The 18,868-nt window shown below is 43.2% G+C and overlaps 1 long non-coding RNA gene across 1 annotated transcript; it reads left to right on the forward strand.

Annotated features, from left to right (window-relative positions):
• Positions 1-16,793: 16,793 nt before the first annotated feature.
• Positions 16,794-18,189, forward strand: LOC124659404. Its single transcript, XR_006989563.1, has 3 exons — positions 16,794-16,818; positions 17,260-17,575; positions 17,990-18,189. It is a non-coding gene; the product is annotated as an uncharacterized LOC124659404 (long non-coding RNA).
• Positions 18,190-18,868: the final 679 nt, after the last annotated feature.

Raw genomic sequence — 18,868 nt, forward strand, 5'->3', positions numbered from 1 at the left:
GCCAGATTCGACTGTTCGAGTCATTCGGTCATACTCGTGCACTGGCCCTATAGTACTCGCCACTATAGTCGTCGTAGTCGCCGTCATCATCGTCGGCGGCATCGGGGTCGCGGTAGTCAAACCTCGGCGGGAGAGCACGCGTGGGCTGGGACCGAGGTAGCGCAGGCGGGGGCCACGGTGGGCCATGACGCCCTGGAGAGTTCGGTTGCGCCACCACGGCCGACGGCCGGCCTCGTTGAAGTTCGAAGGAGGCGGGCCGCCGTCCTCGTGCCGGCGAGCGCCCTCTCACGCCGATTGATGAAGAAGCTCTCCCAAGTCGGGCTGTAGTCGGGATGCCACCGGGGATTCCTCCGGCTGCTCCGGCGTGAGCTCGAAGTAGTAGTGGTTCGTGATGGCCATCTCGCGCGCCACACCTAGAGGGACAGGGAGGGACCGGTACCCCTCCGACGCTCGGCAACCAGCCGGTAGGGACGCGGTAGCCCGGCGGGCAGGGGTAGTTCGACGCGCAAAGCGCCTCCGCCTCCCGGAGGGTTAGAGATACGATGGAAGCCATGTGACCTGGTGATGAGGTTTGCGAGATATGAGTCTAGATGTGATATGTAAATGGAGTCCAAGCCAACATATATATAGTGAAAAAATGGCGGGAGGACGGAGGCGGGAAGCAGTGGAAAGCGCGGGAAGAAAAATAGGCGGGAACGCAGTGGCGCCAAAAACTGTCGGTGGGATAAAGACGTGTGGGTAACCTTTAGTCTCGGCTGGTGGGTACAACCGGGACGAAAGATCCTTTTTTTGTCATCTAACAAAATTGTCGGTGGGATAAAGACGTGTGGGTAACCTTTAGTCCCGGCTGGTGGGTACAACCGGGACGAAAGATCCTTTTTTGTCATCTAACAAAGCTGTCGGTGGGATAAGGACGTGTGGGTAACCTTTAGTCCCGGCTGGTGGGTACAACCGGGACTAAAGATGTCGGCAGGATAATAACGCATGGGTGGACGCACTGCTCGATGAGATAAAGCATGTAGCACACGACGCCCTGTCGAGTAGAAGCGGTGCTGTGCCTATAAAAGGAGCATCGATACGGCTTGCCAAGCAGATCAACAAGCCAAGCAGAGATTCATTCCTCTAACAGTGTTGGGGAAAGGGTTGGGAAATCTCCCGTGGCGCAACTTCTCGAAGATGTCGTTGGTGCACAAGCCTTACGGCATCTTCGGAAGTTGCTCCTCGGAGTCTTTCCTGCAAGCCCCTGAACGACTACATCTCCTCTAATAGTGTTGGGGAAAGGGTTGGGAAATCTCCGTGGCGCAGTTTCTCGAAGATGTTGTTGGTGCACATGCCCTACGGCATCTTCGGAAGCTGCGCCTCGGAATTTTCCCCTGCAAACCCGTGAACGACTACATCTCCTCTATATATATGGTACAAAAAGCCAACCACATCTCCACTTTTCATATCTTACATACGAGTTAAATGATTACACAAAAATAAATGGGAAATTGATTGCCATGTTGAGATACTCATTTGTGCCATGGAGCATCTTCATCATTTAATCTTCTTCGGCCTTAACCATGGAGCATCTTCATCATTTAACTTGATGCTTGGATCAATGTTCACTACGAAGGGTGGAATTTCATCAAACTGATTATAATCTTCGACATGTCTGTCTTGTCCTCCACTCCCACGATGTTTCTTTTTCCGGAAAGAACTATGTGGCGCTTTGGCTCATCGTTTGATGTATTTGTTTCCTTATGTTTCCTTTTTCTTGGTTTGGTAGACATATCCTTCACATAGAAAACCTGGGCCACATCCTTGGCTAGGACGAATGGTTCGTCTCTATACCCAAGATTGTTGAGATCCACTTGTTGTCATTCCATACAACTTGTCTACCTGAACCCCGCCTCCTGTTTTGTTGACCCATTTGCACCTAAACAAAGGGACCTTAAAAGAAGGTCCATACTCAAGTTCCCGAGATATCCTCTATGTAACCATAATATGTGTCATTTGGGCCTTCATTCATTATTGCATCAAAGCGGACACCACTTGTTTTGGTTGGTGCTCTTTTTATCTTGGGCGATCGTGTAAAATGTATTCCCATTTATCTCGTACCCTTGGAAAGTCACTACGATCGAAGATGGTGTACGGGCCGGCAAGTACAGCTGATCATCAATATCTTCGTTATTCAGGAGATGTTTTTGCAACCAACCGCCGAAAGTCGACATGTGTTCACGTCTAATCCAATCGTTCGACTGCCCGGGTTACGGGAGCGTAGAAAGTTCTTGTGGTCACCGATATACGGAGCCACCATGGTGGAACTTTGTAGAACTGTGTAGTGTGCTTGAGTCAAAGAAATCCCGTCCCTACATATCATTGATTTCCTTCCTAGCGTGCCTTTTCCACTTAGTCTCCCTTCATGCCGCGATTCGGGAACACCAATCGGCTTAAGGTCAGGAATAAAGTCAACACAGAATTCAATGACCTCCTCTGTTCCATAGCCCTTGGAGATGCTTCCTTCTGGCCTAGCACGGTTATGAACATACTGTTGGAGATATGCCCAAGAGGCAATAATAAAATAGTTATTATAATATATCTTTGTGTTTATGATAATGTTTGCATACCATGCTATAATTGTATTAAACCGAAACATTGATACATGTGTGTTATGTAAACAACAAGGAGTCCCTAGTAAGCCTCTTGTATAACTAGCTTGTTGATTAATGGATGATCATGGTTTCGTGATCATGAACATTGGATGTTATTAATAACAAGGTTATGTCATTAGGTGAATGATATAATGGACACACACCCAAATGAGCGTAGCATAAGATCAAGTCATTAAGTTCAATTTGCTATAAGCTTTCGATACATAGTTGCCTAAGTCCTTCGACCATGAGATCATGTAAATCACTTACACCGGAAGGGTACTTTGATTACATCAAACGCCATTGCGTAAATGGGTGGCTATAAAGGTGGGATTAAGTATTTGGAAAGTGTGAGTTGAGGCATATGGATCAATAGTGGGATTTGTCCATCCTGATGACGGATAGATATACTCTGGGCCCTCTCGGTGGGATGTCATCTGATTAGCTTGCAAGCATATGAATGGTTCATAAGAGATCACATACCACGGTACGAGTAAAGAGTACTTGTCGGTAACGAGGTTGAACAAGGTATGGAGATACCGATGATCGAACCTCGGACAAGTAAAATATCGCGTGACAAAGGGAATTGGCATCGTATGTAAATGGTTCAATCGATCACTAAGTCATCGTTGAATATGTGGGAGCCATTATGGATCTCCAGATCCCGCTATTGGTTATTGCTCGGAGAGGAGTCTCGACCATGTCTGCATAGTTCGCGAACCGTAAGGGTGACGCGCTTAAGGTTCGATGTCGCATAAGTAGATTTGAATATGGTATGGAGACGAAGTTTGTTCGGAGTCTCGGATGTGATCCAGGATGTCACGAGGAGGTCCGGAATAGTCCGGAGAATAAGATTCATATAAGGGAAGTTGATTTCTAGGTTTCGGAAAAGTTCGGGATTTTTCCGGTGGATGACCGGGAAGGTTCTAGAAGGTTCCGGGGTCCCACCGGTGGGCCCACGACCCTAGGAGGCCTAGCATGGGCCGAGGGGGTGCTCCCTAGCCTAATGGGCCAGGGGCACATGCCCCTCAAGGCCCAGCCGGCCAAACCCCTAGGGTTTCCCCAAAACCCTAGGGGGGATCAACTTGGGGGGGGAAGAAATCCTCTTCCCCCCACTTGGCCGCCGCCCCCCCTAACCCTAGATGGGAAAGGGGGCCACCCCAGCCGACCCTCCCCCTATATAAAGAGGGGAGGGGGTGGCCGGCCATCATCCCCTTGATCAGCCCCCTCCTCTGGCCGCCTCTCTCCTCCACCATACGCTGTTCCGGCTTGGCGAAGCCCTGCAGCTTTTCTTCCTCCACCACCACCACCACGCCGTCGTGCTGCTGGAATTTGGAGGAGATCTACCACACCTCCGCTGCCCGCTGGAACGGGGAGAGGACGGGCTTCATCGACACCGTACGCGCGACCGAGTACGGAAGTGCTGCCGGATTGCAGCACTGGGGATGATCGTCTACATCAACAACGAGATCTGATCTCGTAGGCTTTGGAAATCATCAAGGGTTAGTATCTTATCAATCTCGTTGCTTCGATCTTGTAGATTAGATCTTGGGTGTTCCATAGATTAGATCTTGGATTTATTCGTCTTGCGGTAGGAAAATTTTTGTTTTCTATGCTACGAACCCCTTCAGTGGTATCAGAGCCATGTCTATGCATAGATCTGTTGCACGAGTAGAACACAATGGTTTTGTGGGCGGTGATGCTTTTGTTGCTTTAGTTTGTGCACTTTGCTTCTTGCGGGATGGTGGGATGAAGCGGCCCGGGCTAACTTTACATGACCGCGTCTCATGAGACTTGCTCCACGCTTGACATGCAACTTGTATTGCATAAGTGGCTTTGCGGGTGTCTGTCTCTCCCACCATAGTGAAGATTGTAATTTGCACTTCTATTGTCAACACTAGTATCACCGTTGTGGTTCATGTTCGTAGGTAGATTGGATCTTACTCGAAAACCCTAAACCACGTAAAATATGCAAACCAAATTAGAGGCGTCTAACTTGTTTTTGCGGGGTTTGGTGATGTGATATGGCCATGATGTGATGATGATTATATTTGATGTATGAGATGTTCATTGTTGTATTATGGCAACCGGCAGGAGCCTAATGGTTGTCTTTAATTTTTGTTAAAGACCTGCGTGTCTATTCATCATGTAATAGCTTTATTTCAAGTAGTTGTTATAGTAGCTATAAGTGATGGACAACCATGAAGCGGCGCCACGGACCTTGGTGCAATGCTGGTGATGATGGAGATCATGATCATGTGCTTTGGAGATGGAGATCAAAAGCACAAGAAGAAAGGCCATATCATATCACATATTATGAATTGCATGTGATGTTAATCCTTTATGCATCTTATCTTGCTTAGATCGCGACGGTAGCATTATAAGATGATCCCTCACATTAATATCAAGATAATAAAGTGTTCTCCCCTCGTATGCACCGTTGCTACGGTTCGTCGTTTTGAAGCATCTCGTGATGATCGGATGTGATAGACTCTACGTTCACATACAACGGGTGTAAGCCATGTTTGCACACGCGGAATACTTGGGTTTGCTTGACGAGCCTAGCATGTACAGACATGGCCTCGGGACAACGGAAACCGAAAGGTTGAACACGAGTCATATGGATGATATGATCAACATGTTGATGTTCACCATTGAAGCTACATCATCTCACGTGATGATCGGTTTTGGTGTAGTGGATGTGGATCGTGTGCCACTTAACAACTATGAGGGATGTTGTATTAAGTGGGAGTTCATTAGTAATTAGATTAAAACATGAACTAATTATCATGAACATAGTCTGAATAGTATTTTGAATTAAATTTGTAGAATTGGCATCCGTTTTCTACCATGCGCTAGTCTTGTAATTGAGATAGAAATACTGTTAAGTCTGATAAGTAACTTTACGGACTGGTACCGTATTGTTAAAGAATCAAGATATGATTAAGTCATAATGCAAACTTTTAGTAAACCTCACATTAATGATTCAAAGAGCAATGGTTTCAATTAGTACCTTAAATCATCTTGTCTCCGTGAAACTTGAAGTTTCAAATCCGTTTGAAAAGTAAGGAGCTGAAAATTTTGTTTTCAGAAATAAGCAAGGTATGAGATATATGTGATATCTAAAACCCTATTGCAAGATGATAGAATATAATTTGGTGAGACTACATAAACTCATAAGTTTTATGGGAATGTACGAAGGTTGAAAACGCCGGGCGTCTCAATCCTCCAACTAGTTGGGCACTAACGATATTCGCACATCCATGAAGTGATCGCCCTTAGTATGCACCGTTGCTAAGACTCGTCGCTTCGAAGCATCTCGTGATGATCGGGTGTTATAGATTCTACGTGTGCATACAACGGGTGCAAGACAGATTTGCACATGCGAATACTAAGGTTAAAACTTTACGAGCCTAGCATGTACAGACATGGTCTCGGAAAGTCGTCATGATTTGATGGATAAAATTATGAGTGAAATTGTTCATCACATTAAAGGTTACTAATAGTGAAATCTAGAACGCTTGTCATGTGATGATCAACTTCAAGGTAAGAACCTCAAGGTTGTTGGTATTTGACCAATGGACCTAGAAGTTATTGAAGGTGAAGTGTTTTTCTGAGAATGAGGAAAGCTAAAAGAGAAACTACAAAAGATATTTTGGCAGAAAGAAAGAAAAGACTAGAAAGTCTAGGTCAGGTGTATATAGATGATATACATGTTATGGATATATTTCTTGTTTGGTCACATAATGAAATTCTTGGGTATTTGTACCATATTGGTTGGTATGAGATGTCATACAATACAACGCAATACAAGAATACGATGGCCTAAGTGACTGAAAAGGAATATGATAGGAATGCACGTCTGGAACAAAAATAAAGTGTTATTATGTTCGCCGTTGGCATTCTGTCTAGCCATTCAGATTTATAATAAAGAACTTTATAATTGTTGTCTTTTCTGGTTAAATGAAAACAATGAGTTGTTCAAATTGTAACAGCATTCCATGTACGATGGATAAGTTATTATAAATCTTTATGGTGAAACACACATACATAACACTGACGCTAAAATGCCATAAGGCAAATGATATGAATTCCACTCATTAGTGGAACCGCCATTTAGGTCATGTTAGAAAGGAACGCATGAAGGAACTCCATGCAAATGGACTTTTGGAGTCATTTGATTTCTGAATCATTTGGCGCTTGCAAATCTCTTCTAAAGAGAATGACTTAAATCCCGTTCATAGGCCAAGAGTTGAACGGGCAATTAACTTAGTGGAAACATACATGGTGATGTATATGGTTCACTGGGCATAGTTGTGTGCGGGAGATTCTTCTACTTCATGAAAACTTCTAACAATGAATTGAGTATATATATGGATATATTCGATAAGGAAGAAGTTTGAAACATTTGAAAGGATTCAAATAAATTTCAGCATAAAGTAGAAATCATCGTAATAGAAAAGTCAAATATCTATGATTGGATCATAGTGGAAATATTTGAATTACGAGTTTTAGCGAACATCTAAGAGAGTTATGAAGTTGTTCTACAACTCACGTTTCTTGGAGTATCATAGTGATGATGGAGTATCCGAGAGATGTATCCAAACCTTGTTGGGTCAATGATGATATAAAATAAATAGATGCCATTATATTTTGTGGATTATGCTTTAGAGACTACCGCTTTTACACTAAATAGAGCATCATCATAATCCGTTGAAATGACACCATACGAGTTATGGCATGGGTATAAACCCTAATAGTCCTTTCTTAAATTTTGGTATGCATAGCATAAGTAAATAAGTTTACAACCAAAATCGGATGAATGTCTTGTTGGTTATCCCAGAGAATTGATTGGGAATTCTTTCCACTATAAATTCAAAGACAAAAGTGTTTGTCGATGTTTCTTACTTATTTCAAAGAAATTGTTTCTAGCGAAGTATTTGAGTGGGAGGACAATGGAACTTGATAAGGTTTATGAACCTGAGCATGATGATCAGAGTAGCACAACATCGGAAATGGTTCCGGGAAGCAGCTACGAAGATCATGGCTTCCATGTCTATAAAGTGTTATAGTCATGGAGATCAAAGTACCTATTGAACCTTGTAGATGTGGTTTACTTTGTGATCAAATAAATGATTTGTGAACAAAGGATTGATTTTGAACAATGATAAACCAACTACATACAAAGAAGTTATGATGGGCCCTGACTCCGTTAAAATGGCTATGCGTCATGAAATCCAAGATAGGTGAATACTTTTTGAAAGTAAATGGATCTATAAAATTGATGGACTTGGATACAATATCCTTAAAGAAGCTTGACTTATCGAAAAGATGTTTACGACAAAGTTCAAAGAGTTGACTACGATAAGATTAGATCTTTCGTGGCAATGCCTATAGTCTATATGGATTATTATAGTAATCGCTACATATTTCTTTTATGAGATATGATAGTAGGATGGCAGAAATACATTCCTTACCAGAAGTGTGTATGAAGGATGTATACTAGATACAAACCAAGAGTTTTGCTGGTCCGTGGAATACTTGATAGGTATACAAACTTCAATTGGATGAAGTGAGTATCGCGGAGTTGGAATCTTCACCGGATGAAATAATCAAAGAGTTTTGATTTCATCAGAAACGATGAAGATGCTTGCATTTGCAAGAAATTAAGTGGGAGCGCTGAGACATGTTTATAATACTTTATGTAGATGACATATCGTTGATTAAAAATAATGTAATCATGTACTTGATGTATTAAAAGGTTTCATTGAGAATTAATTTCAATGAAAGGATATGGACTCAAACATATTTAGTGTCAAGATCTATGAAGATAGATTGAAACACATAATAAGTTTAAGTCAAGATACATAGAATGGATATTGAAGTGGTTCAATATAAAAATGTTAAGAAGGTGTTCTTTTTCATGTGAAGGTTTAACAAGACTTGAGTGTATTTGACACTCGATGAGTAAATACACATGAGTGATTTTAGATCACAAATAATATATACAAAGTCAGATGTCCTGTGCTCTAAGTTGTTACGAGCATATACCAGAATGATTCATATAATGATCATTGGACAACAGTAAGAATATCCCTGAGTTCTTTAGAAGAATCAAGGATATATATATAGTTTTTGTATGGGGTAATGACAAACAAATCGCTGTAAGGTGTTGCACCGATATTAGTTTGGTCACATATAAAAATAAAATTTCAATCTCAATTAGGCTAAGTGTTATTTAAAAGGTAGCACAATGAGCTAGAATATGTCTATGCTAGATTTAGATGAGTTCTAAATATTGTGACGGATTCTACAAATGAAGGCAGAGTATGTCATTGTTTTGACAATGACTGATGATGTTAAGTCGAGGAGTTCTTTGAGAACTTGGTGTAGTTCCGACAGTGTCAGAACTTTGAAGCTATATTGTGTGTGACAATATTAGTGACTTATTTCAGACCGCGGAATTAAGGTTCCACCAGAGGACTAAGCATATACAATTAATGCCGACTCATTTGGAAAATGAGTGATGCGTTGAGACGCAAATGAATTGCAAAATACATACGTTTCGAGCATGTCGGATCCGTTGACTAAAACCTCTCCCGTGAGCAAAACATGATAAGCACCGGAAGGCCAAGGTGTCATATCTTTACATATGTAAACTAGATTATTGACTCTAGTGCAAGTGGGAGATCTGTTGGAGATATGCCCAAGAGGCAATAATAAAATGGTTATTATAATATATCTTTGTGTTTATGATAATGTTTGCATACCATGCTATAATTGTATTAAACCGAAACATTGATACATGTGTGTTATGTAAACAACAAGGAGTCCCTAGTAAGCCTCTTGTATAACTAGCTTGTTGATTAATGGATGATCATGGTTTCGTGATCATGAACATTGGATGTTATTAATAACAAGGTTATGTCATTAGGTGAATGATATAATGGACACACACCCAAATGAGCGTAGCATAAGATCAAGTCATTAAGTTCAATTTGCTATAAGCTTTCGATACATAGTTGCCTAAGTCCTTCGACCATGAGATCATGTAAATCACTTACACCGGAAGGGTACTTTGATTACATCAAACGCCATTGCGTAAATGGGTGGTTATAAAGGTGGGATTAAGTATTTGGAAAGTGTGAGTTGAGGCATATGGATCAATAGTGGGATTTGTCCATCCTATGACGGATAGATATACTCGGGCCCTCTCGGTGGGATGTCATCTGATTAGCTTGCAAGCATATGAATGGTTCATAAGAGATCACATACCACGGTACGAGTAAAGAGTACTTGTCGGTAACGAGGTTGAACAAGGTATGGAGATACCGATGATCGAACCTCGGACAAGTAAAATATCGCGTGACAAAGGGAATTGGCATCGTATGTAAATGGTTCAATCGATCACTAAGTCATCGTTGAATATGTGGGAGCCATTATGGATCTCCGGATCCCGCTATTGGTTATTGCTCGGAGAGGAGTCTCGACCATGTACGCATAGTTCGCGAACCGTAAGGGTGACGCGCTTAAGGTTCGATGTCGCATAAGTAGATTTGAATATGGTATGGAGACGAAGTTTGTTCGGAGTCTCGGATGTGATCCGAGGATGTCACGAGGAGGTCCGGAATAGTCCGGAGAATAAGATTCATATAAGGGAAGTTGATTTCTAGGTTTCGGAAAAGTTCGGGATTTTTCGGTGGATGACCGGGAAGGTTCTAGAAGGTTCCGGGGTCCCACCGGTGGGCCCACGACCCTAGGAGGCCTAGCATGGGCCGAGGGGATGCTCCCTAGCCTAATGGGCCAGGGGCACATGCCCCCCAAGGCCCAGCCGGCCAAACCCCTAGGGTTTCCCCAAAACCCTAGGGGGATCAACTTGGGGGGAAGAAATCCTCTTCCCCCCCACTTGGCCGCCGGCCCTAGCCCTAGATGGGCAAGGGGGCCACCCCAACTGACCTCCCCCCTATATAAAGAGGGGAGGGGGTGGCCGGCCACCATCCCCTTGATCAGCCCCCTCCTCTGGCCGCCTCTCTCCTCCACCATACGCTGTTCCGGCTTGGCGAAGCCCTGCAGCTTTTCTTCCTCCACCACCACCACGCCGTCGTGCTGCTGGAATTTGGAGGAGATCTACCACACCTCCGCTGCCCGCTGGAACGGGGAGAGGAAGGGCTTCATCGACACCGTACGCGCGACCGAGTACGGAAGTCTTCGCCGGATTGCAGCACCGGGGATGATCGTCTACACCAACAACGAGATCTGATCTCGTAGGCTTTGGAAATCTTCAAGGGTTAGTCCAATATCAATCTCGTTGCTTCGATCTTGTAGATTAGATCTTGGGTGTTCCATAGATTAGATCTTGGATTTATTCGTCTTGCGGTAGGAAAATTTTTGTTTTCTATGCTACGAACCCCATCACATATTTCTTCAAGACTCCCATGAACCTCTCGAAGGGGAACATATTGTGTAGAAACACAGGACCGAGAATGGAAATCTCATCGACCAGGTGAACGAGGAGATGTGTCATAATATTGAAGAAGGATGGTGGGAACACCAGCTCAAAACTAACGAGACATTGGACCACATCATTACGCAACCTCGGTAGAATTTCCGGGTTTATTACCTTCGAGAAATTGCATTGAGGAATGCACATAGCTTCACAATGGGCGGTCGAACATTTTCCGGTAGAAGCCCCCTCAATGCAATCGGAAGCAAGCTGTGTCATTATCACGTGACGGTCATGAGACTTCGGGTTACGGAATGTTTTCTTCTCCATATTTATTATTCCCTTTATATTGGAGGAGAAGCCGGACGGGACCTTGATACTGCTAAGACATTCAAAAAATATTTCCTTCTCTTGCTTTTGTAAGAGCGTAGCTGGATAAATGACGTCCTTTAACTCTCTCATGCAGATTTTTGGGGTCTTTCCAACGTTGCCTGGTCCTCCTGTAGCTACGGTGTATCTTTTGTCTTCCCGTACACACCCGGAAAGCCTAGCGAGGTTCACGCAAAGATTCTTCGTCACGTGCATCACATCGATTGAAGAGCGGACCTCTAAGACTTCCCAATAGGGTAGATCCCAAAATATAGATTTCTTCTTCCACATGGGCGCGTGTCCGGCATCGTCATTCGGAACGGACCGTCCGCCGGGACCCTTTCCAAATATTACATCTAGATCCTTGACCATACCAAATATATCAACACCATCACGATGGGGAGGCTTCCTCCGGTGATCAGCCTCACCGTTGTAATGCTTGCCTTTCTTTCTTACGGGATGGGTAATCCTAAGAAATCGACGATGCCCCTGGTACACGACCTTCGACCTTTTTCCAAATAATCACCTTCGAGCTCATGTAAACGAGTGTGTGCATGCATTGTATCCCTTGTTTGAGCTGTCCGAAATGTTACCAAGAGCAGGCCGGTCATTGATGGTTACGAAAAGCATCGCTCTTAGGTCAAATTCCTCCTGCTTGTGCTCGTCCCACACACGTACACCTGCTAGGGACCACGGCTGTAGAAGTTCTTCGACTAATGGCTTCGGTACACATCAATGTCGTTCCCGGGTTGCTTCGGGCCTTGTATGAGCAACGGCATCATAATGAACTTCCGCTTCATGCACAACCAAGGAGGAAGGTTATATATACAAAGAGTCACGGGCCGGGTGCTATGGCTGCAGCTCTGCTCTCCAAAAGGATTCATGCCATCCGTACTGAGACCAAACCTTAAGTTCCTTGCATCTGTGCAAAGTTTGGGAACTCTCTATCGATTTTTCTCCATTGGGATCCATCAGCGAGGTGCCTCAACATCACGTCTTTCTTACGGTCTTCTTTGTGCCATCGCAACAACCTAGCATGCTCTTTATTCCTGAACAAGCGTTTCAGCCGTGGTATTATAGGAGCATACCACATAACCTTGGCGGGAACCCTCTTCTGGGGCGCTCGCCCTCAACATCACCAGGGTCATCTCGTCGATCTTATACCGCAATGCGGTGCACACCGGACATGCATCCAAATTCTCGTACTCATCGCGGTAGAGGATGCGGTCATTAATGCATGCATGTATCTTTTGCACATCTAATCCTAGAGGGCGAGACAATCTTCTTCGCTTCGTACGTACTTGGCGGGCAATTCGTTACCCCTTGGAAGCTTCCTCTTAATTATTGTCGACAACTTTCCAAATCCTGAGTCGGTGACACCGTTCTCTACCTTCCATTGCAACAATTCCGGTGTCTTTGCCTAGCTTTTTATGGCCATCTTCGCAAGTTGGGTATAACAATTTGTTGTGATCTTCTATCATCTTGTCGAAGGCCAACCTTTCCTTTTCAGTTTCACATTCTCTCCTTGCATCGGCAATGGCCCGGCCAAGATCATCATCGGCGAGGCTCATCCGGTGCCTCTTGATCTTCTACTTCATTGTCTTCATTGCCTTCAGCGGTATCATCGTATTCGGGGAAATTGGGATAACCGTCATCATCCTCTTCCTCTTCGTCATTGTCTTCCATCATAACCCCTCTTTCTCCGTGCTTGGTCCAACAATAGTAGCTCGGGCATGAAACCGGATCGCGAGAAGGTGGCTGTGAATGAGACTCGAGCGAGCGTAATTTACGGTATTCTTGCAGTCCACACATGGACAATACATGAAGCCACCATGTTTGTTTGCCTCCGCCACGGCCATAAAATTATCCAGGCCCGCGGTGAACTCGTCAAACCGTCGGTCAATGTACATCCATTGCCGATTCATCTGCATGATATAATTAAGCTGATCAAAACCATTACAGAACATCACGATGTATATATACACATGCATTTTATCAATTGCAGATGAAAAGGATAAAGTTGTTAACCTCGATGAAGAAGAAAAAAGCAAGTTAAGTGTGGCTTGATTTGTGTAAACTCAAGTGGCAAATCCTCTTAAGCATTTCATCAAACACCTCTTGTGCATGTGAAGAAGAGAGGAGAGCAATACACCATCTTGTGAAGATAGTGAAAAAATGGCTAAGTGTGGCTCACACTTGGGCAGGGGCAAGGTTATATAGCCGAGAGGGGGCCTTTGGACCCGGTTTGTCATACAAGCCGGGACTAAAGGGTTCCCTAGGCTGACACGGCCTGGCGCGCCCTGCGGGTGGACCCTTTGGACCCGGTTTGTATGACAAACCGGGTCCAAAGCCGCTTCTGGGACAGGCGCCAGCGGGTGGGGTCGTCCTGGGCAGAAACGAACCGGGTCCAATGGGGGCATTGGACCCGGTTTGGTTCAGCAGTGGGTCATTTGCTTGGGACCAAAGGCCTCTTCTCCACTAGTGTAAATTCCTCTTTCGCTGTGAAATTAATTTCTGCCATCGATTCGATAGCACTTACAAGTAATCTTCTCTTGCGTACATACATAGATTGTTTACCTATCTACAAGAATATGCCTACATAGTACATACACAGCTTAACGAACTAGTAGTTAAAATGAAAAAGTTTAGACATGCTATTCTCGGCAATCAAGTTTCCTGATGTGAAGGAGTGGAAGCTTTTATATGTTTGGAACTTGTGTACGTACATGCTATCAATTTCCATCGTATCGAGTTTCTCGTGTTATATGTTTTTTTGCAAATACATGCTATATGTTGTGCATATATACATCATGTGTCTTCATTATTTAGAAAAATAAATTACAAAATTGTGATATCCAGAAAACAATTGTGATATACACTCATGCGAAGTACTATTATGTATCATGCTGCTGCTATCGATGCGTCATTTTTCAAAATATTATTATTATAGGTTTTTTAATTCATAAATATTATGTTTTTTTTCAAAAATATTACGGCATCAAGATGGAGAATCCCGAAAGTGACCTCTCAGGCTATGCTAACCCAACAAGCAGAAACCTTGGGCCCCGCCCAACGACATAATAAGTCGGACCAGCCTAACCCAGGTGGACTGGTCGGGCTGGCCTAACCTGACATAATAAGTCGGAGCAGCAATACTGGATATAATTTAATATCCTCATGAAGACGATGACTAGAAATAAATTTACACCTACCTTTCCTCACGGAGAGAAAGACCTAACCAAGAGATGGTACAGATTTTCTTCTTTTCCTCTTTTATGAATCTTTCTCTTCATTCGTATATTTGTCGCTGAAATGTATGTATACATATGAGGTATCAGATGTGTAATATAGCTGAGATGTGGTACTGTATTTGCATGAGTGTTTAGCTGGGCATACAACTGCTACTATCATGGTTTCCATATAGAACTAGTCGGTTCTGTATAAAACATTTGCAATGTATACACAATCAGCATACGAGGAAAGAAAAAAAGGTCGTTCACGACCATACAAAATAGAAACGGTCCATGTTGAAAAGTTGTGTTCGAAGGGCATCCTTTTATCAAACAATTAGGTACAAAAAACAATGTTTGCGATAATCAACCCCATCGTATATGATTTATTAAACTATATGTGTAGTAGACAAACATCGCACACCTCACCGGTAAAGTTTATCGCATTTGATGTGCTATTTCAGCCGTGTGTGAATGCACTTTCTATACTAGTGCACAATAGCATTTCCAAGAAGTTTTGTGATATCAATTCTGTGAGATTATATTTAATCTTATTAATTACATGCTCCACGACTGAGCTTGATCATCTTCAATTAACTGGCATCATTAACTTTGTGGAGATGGCTAATTGGCGCTGAGATTCTTTACAAAATATTATGCGGACATCTATTGGTTCGGTGTGGGAAGGGAGAAGAATAGTAAACAATGGTATGGAGACTGTACTCTACTAATTAACATTTAATATGCAGGTAGGGTGTCAAGGTGAGATCCCGGTGGGATTTCACTTATATACTAGTGTATTTTGTCTTTTTTAATTTAAATACTAGTGTTAAAATTTATACTACAAAACGCAAATGCACTACAAGTGGAATTTAGGTGGTATCTCACTTGACACCCTATATGCAGGCCCCTCTTAGAAGTATATATTGATTGTTATCGTACACATGTATTCGAGAATCTAAAGGTATAATTGATGCCCCCATGGGGGATTCACAGGGATCTGAGCATGTGAACGGTTGGATCTTCACATCTAGGCAATCTCGTCAGTTTATTGCAGCTGAGAGCGAGCCTGCTGGTTGGGTGCGCGCGCGTGGGATGCTCTGCCGTTGGCTGTCCCACTAGATCAAGCCATGCAACGGTCATTTGTTACCCGTTGCAGTATGACTGTGGGCCCCACCATCAGTCAGGCCCGCCTATCAGCTGCTGCGGGTCAAACTTGTTTCGTGAGTATGAATGGAGGCACTCCCTAGCGCCATGTGATTGGAAGCAGACAGGCAAGGTGAGACAAAACCATCTTCCCCGGGCCAAACCCTATCCAGCTCCGTCCTCCTCCTCTCCCCTCACGACCCCCGTTCCAGCCGCCGCCTCTCCTCACCCACGACGCGTCCCCTCCCGCTCCCCTCCTTGCCCCATGCCCAGCTGAGTGTACGTCGTCGTCAGATTCATCCTCGCCGAAGGAATCGTCCAGGGGGAGCCGAAATCGACCCAGGCCGCTCGGGGCGGCTGCCCTACCTCCCGCTCGGCCACAACCCACCCACGCTCGCCGGCGGCTGCTCTGGCTCCCGCTCGGGCGCGAACCACCCGCCCTCGCCGGCGCGAACAAGGTAAAAACACGAGAGCACTGCCTCCCTGACTACTGCTGCTAACCCCTGATGTGTCTCCTCTCCACAGTCTGATGCTGCCCCCTCTATCTCTCAACAGCTTGGTAAGGGGAAAAGGTGGAGCTCGTCAGGAGATGGGTTGACTGTTGGGGATTCCCTCATCTCCATGTTGTTGGTGACAAAAACCTTGAAACTCTAGGTACTTTCCTCGTGCTCCATCCATGAATCATTTCCTTCACCCCATGTGATTCATGTCTTTTTTCCACTCCAGTTTATTTCTTCAAGGTTGTGAGATTTTTTCTTGAGATATGTCCTGAGATTACTATATGTACTACTTGAGGAGAAGAGAGTGGAGTAGGCAGAGACGTGAAGGAGTAGGAAGCGATTGTTGCTAGCTTCTTTGCGGAAGATAGATGGCTCTCACAAGGGAAGAAGAAGCAATATTTAATTACATCGTGTGACTGGTTCTACATTACCCTCCCTGTGACGGCCTGATACATGTTGCTGAAGTGATTTCTTCTTTTTTGTCTGACTGTCACAAGGTAAGCTGAATTCGGATCTGGTCAGTTAGTTACGTACTATTTCCTGCCAATTGAATTTCCTGATTCACGGTTAATGAGATTTGTCTTGACATATTATGGGAGTTTTCCCTTAATTTATTCTTGAAACCACATATATGCAAGCCAGGAATCATTGATAATTGAATCTCCGCTCCAAGCATTTGCGCCTGGCAATTGAATCTTTGCTCCTAGCAACTGCGCCCTACTCCACCTGCAGCAATCATCAACCTTCTTTGCTGCTTGTCATTCCATTTGAAATCAAATGAATATAGCCTTTGCTCACATCTGGATTTCTTCAATGTTGCTATCTGTTTTATTCATCTTACTGATTTGGGTTTTGTCAATTACACGACTGACTTTTGATGGTTTGTTAAACAATGGACACTAATTTCTGCCGCTAATAGATGATTGTTTCATTTTTAGCATTGGATGGAGAACATCCCGCCCAATCACAGGCCGTGTGGATGCATGGATCTCAAATAGGAGCAGCTGTTGGATGCTGCCGTGGCAGTTGCATTGTGTGAGCAAGACTATTGAAAACAATGAGTAGTAGATGTTGTCCATCTTATACAAGATTCTTTACAAAGATATATTGAATGGTTTCCTGATGGTGTGAGCAACACTATTATTGAAAACAAGACATGAATAATAGAGTGAAGGGTTATACAAAATTGGTGTTCCATCAAGGGATGTAGTTCGTCATCTATAATTAAAACTGAATGCTATGGTATCACTTCAGGTACACACATTTCTTTTTGACTTTGTGAGGATTTAAAGGGGTTCTACTATTTACATATCTGCTATTTTTATTTGTGCACTCCAATTTTACAGATTCTTTGTTGTATATTCGCATGATACTTTTGGTGCATTTAGATATATTATGGACTGGTACTCTTGGATGGATCGGGTGTAGCTAAACACTGAGAATTATGCTGCTATATATATTCCTTTTCAAAAAATAATCCTTTTTGCCGCCTTTCATTTATTTAAATTTGGCCAGCTAGCCGGTATTTTTTTGGGTCATACAGGTGGAAATGTTCATTTAGTTCCCGTTGTCATCTTATGTTCTCTTCTTTTAAGTGGTGATTTTTTTGTGATCACCATATATACATATTTGGGTTAAAAGTCATCTCTGGCTTCATTTTTTTTTCAGGGTTTTGCTTCTGTAGATGCTGCGTTTAACTCTCCTCCAGGTATTTGTATTTCCCCATGTCTCTATTCTTTTTATCTGTTTAATGATGAATGGTAGGCTATTCAGAGTTGAATGTATAGTATAGGAAAAAAGATGGCATATGTATTATTACTGCTGTAGGGCAACATTGTGACTTTCATTTCGTTTTCTAAATGAAAATGGGATGGGGTTGAGGCATGTTGATCTAAAATAAATATACATATATATGTGGATACTCTGCAAATATTGCTAATCTACTAAGCTTTTGTAATTTTATTTGCTTGGAAATAAAAATCTTGGTAGGTTGCATCATATTGATCCCCTGTGATTTCTCTGCTCTAAAAGACCACTGAGGGAGTAAAATGGCGAGCAATGGACTGTACCCTATATGAATGATCATTAAAGTTGAAGAGTGGACATTCTGCATTCCAATGTTATTTTTATCTTTAAATATGTAAATTGCAATGTCCTATATTGGTTGTTATTTATTTTGAGGAAGCGGAAGGGCATGTGTTGTTTCTTGATGTATTCATTAGTAGTTTCACATGTATGAAAATTCAGAAGTTGATGCAGAGAATTTTCTTGCTGAAAAATGCTCAGTCTATTATATCTTGAGAAGCAACATTATTAATGGGGTCCCAATGATATCCTGTAGCAAAGTCTCTATATTTCGTTACTCAGGTATCATCTCCCCTCTTCATTTTTTGATGTAGGTTAGTAATTTTTTGATGCAGCCTTCATTAAGGATAATAACGGGTGGAATGGAACCAGTGAACTTGTTCCCTTTGCAAGGACCTGATACAAAAAAATACACTGCTCACCATATTAGTGTCGATTCTCTGTAGTATTCAGCCTACATAG

This window comes from Lolium rigidum, chromosome 6 (genome assembly GCF_022539505.1).
Source record: "Lolium rigidum isolate FL_2022 chromosome 6, APGP_CSIRO_Lrig_0.1, whole genome shotgun sequence".
Classification (NCBI taxonomy): Eukaryota; Viridiplantae; Streptophyta; class Magnoliopsida; order Poales; family Poaceae; genus Lolium; species Lolium rigidum.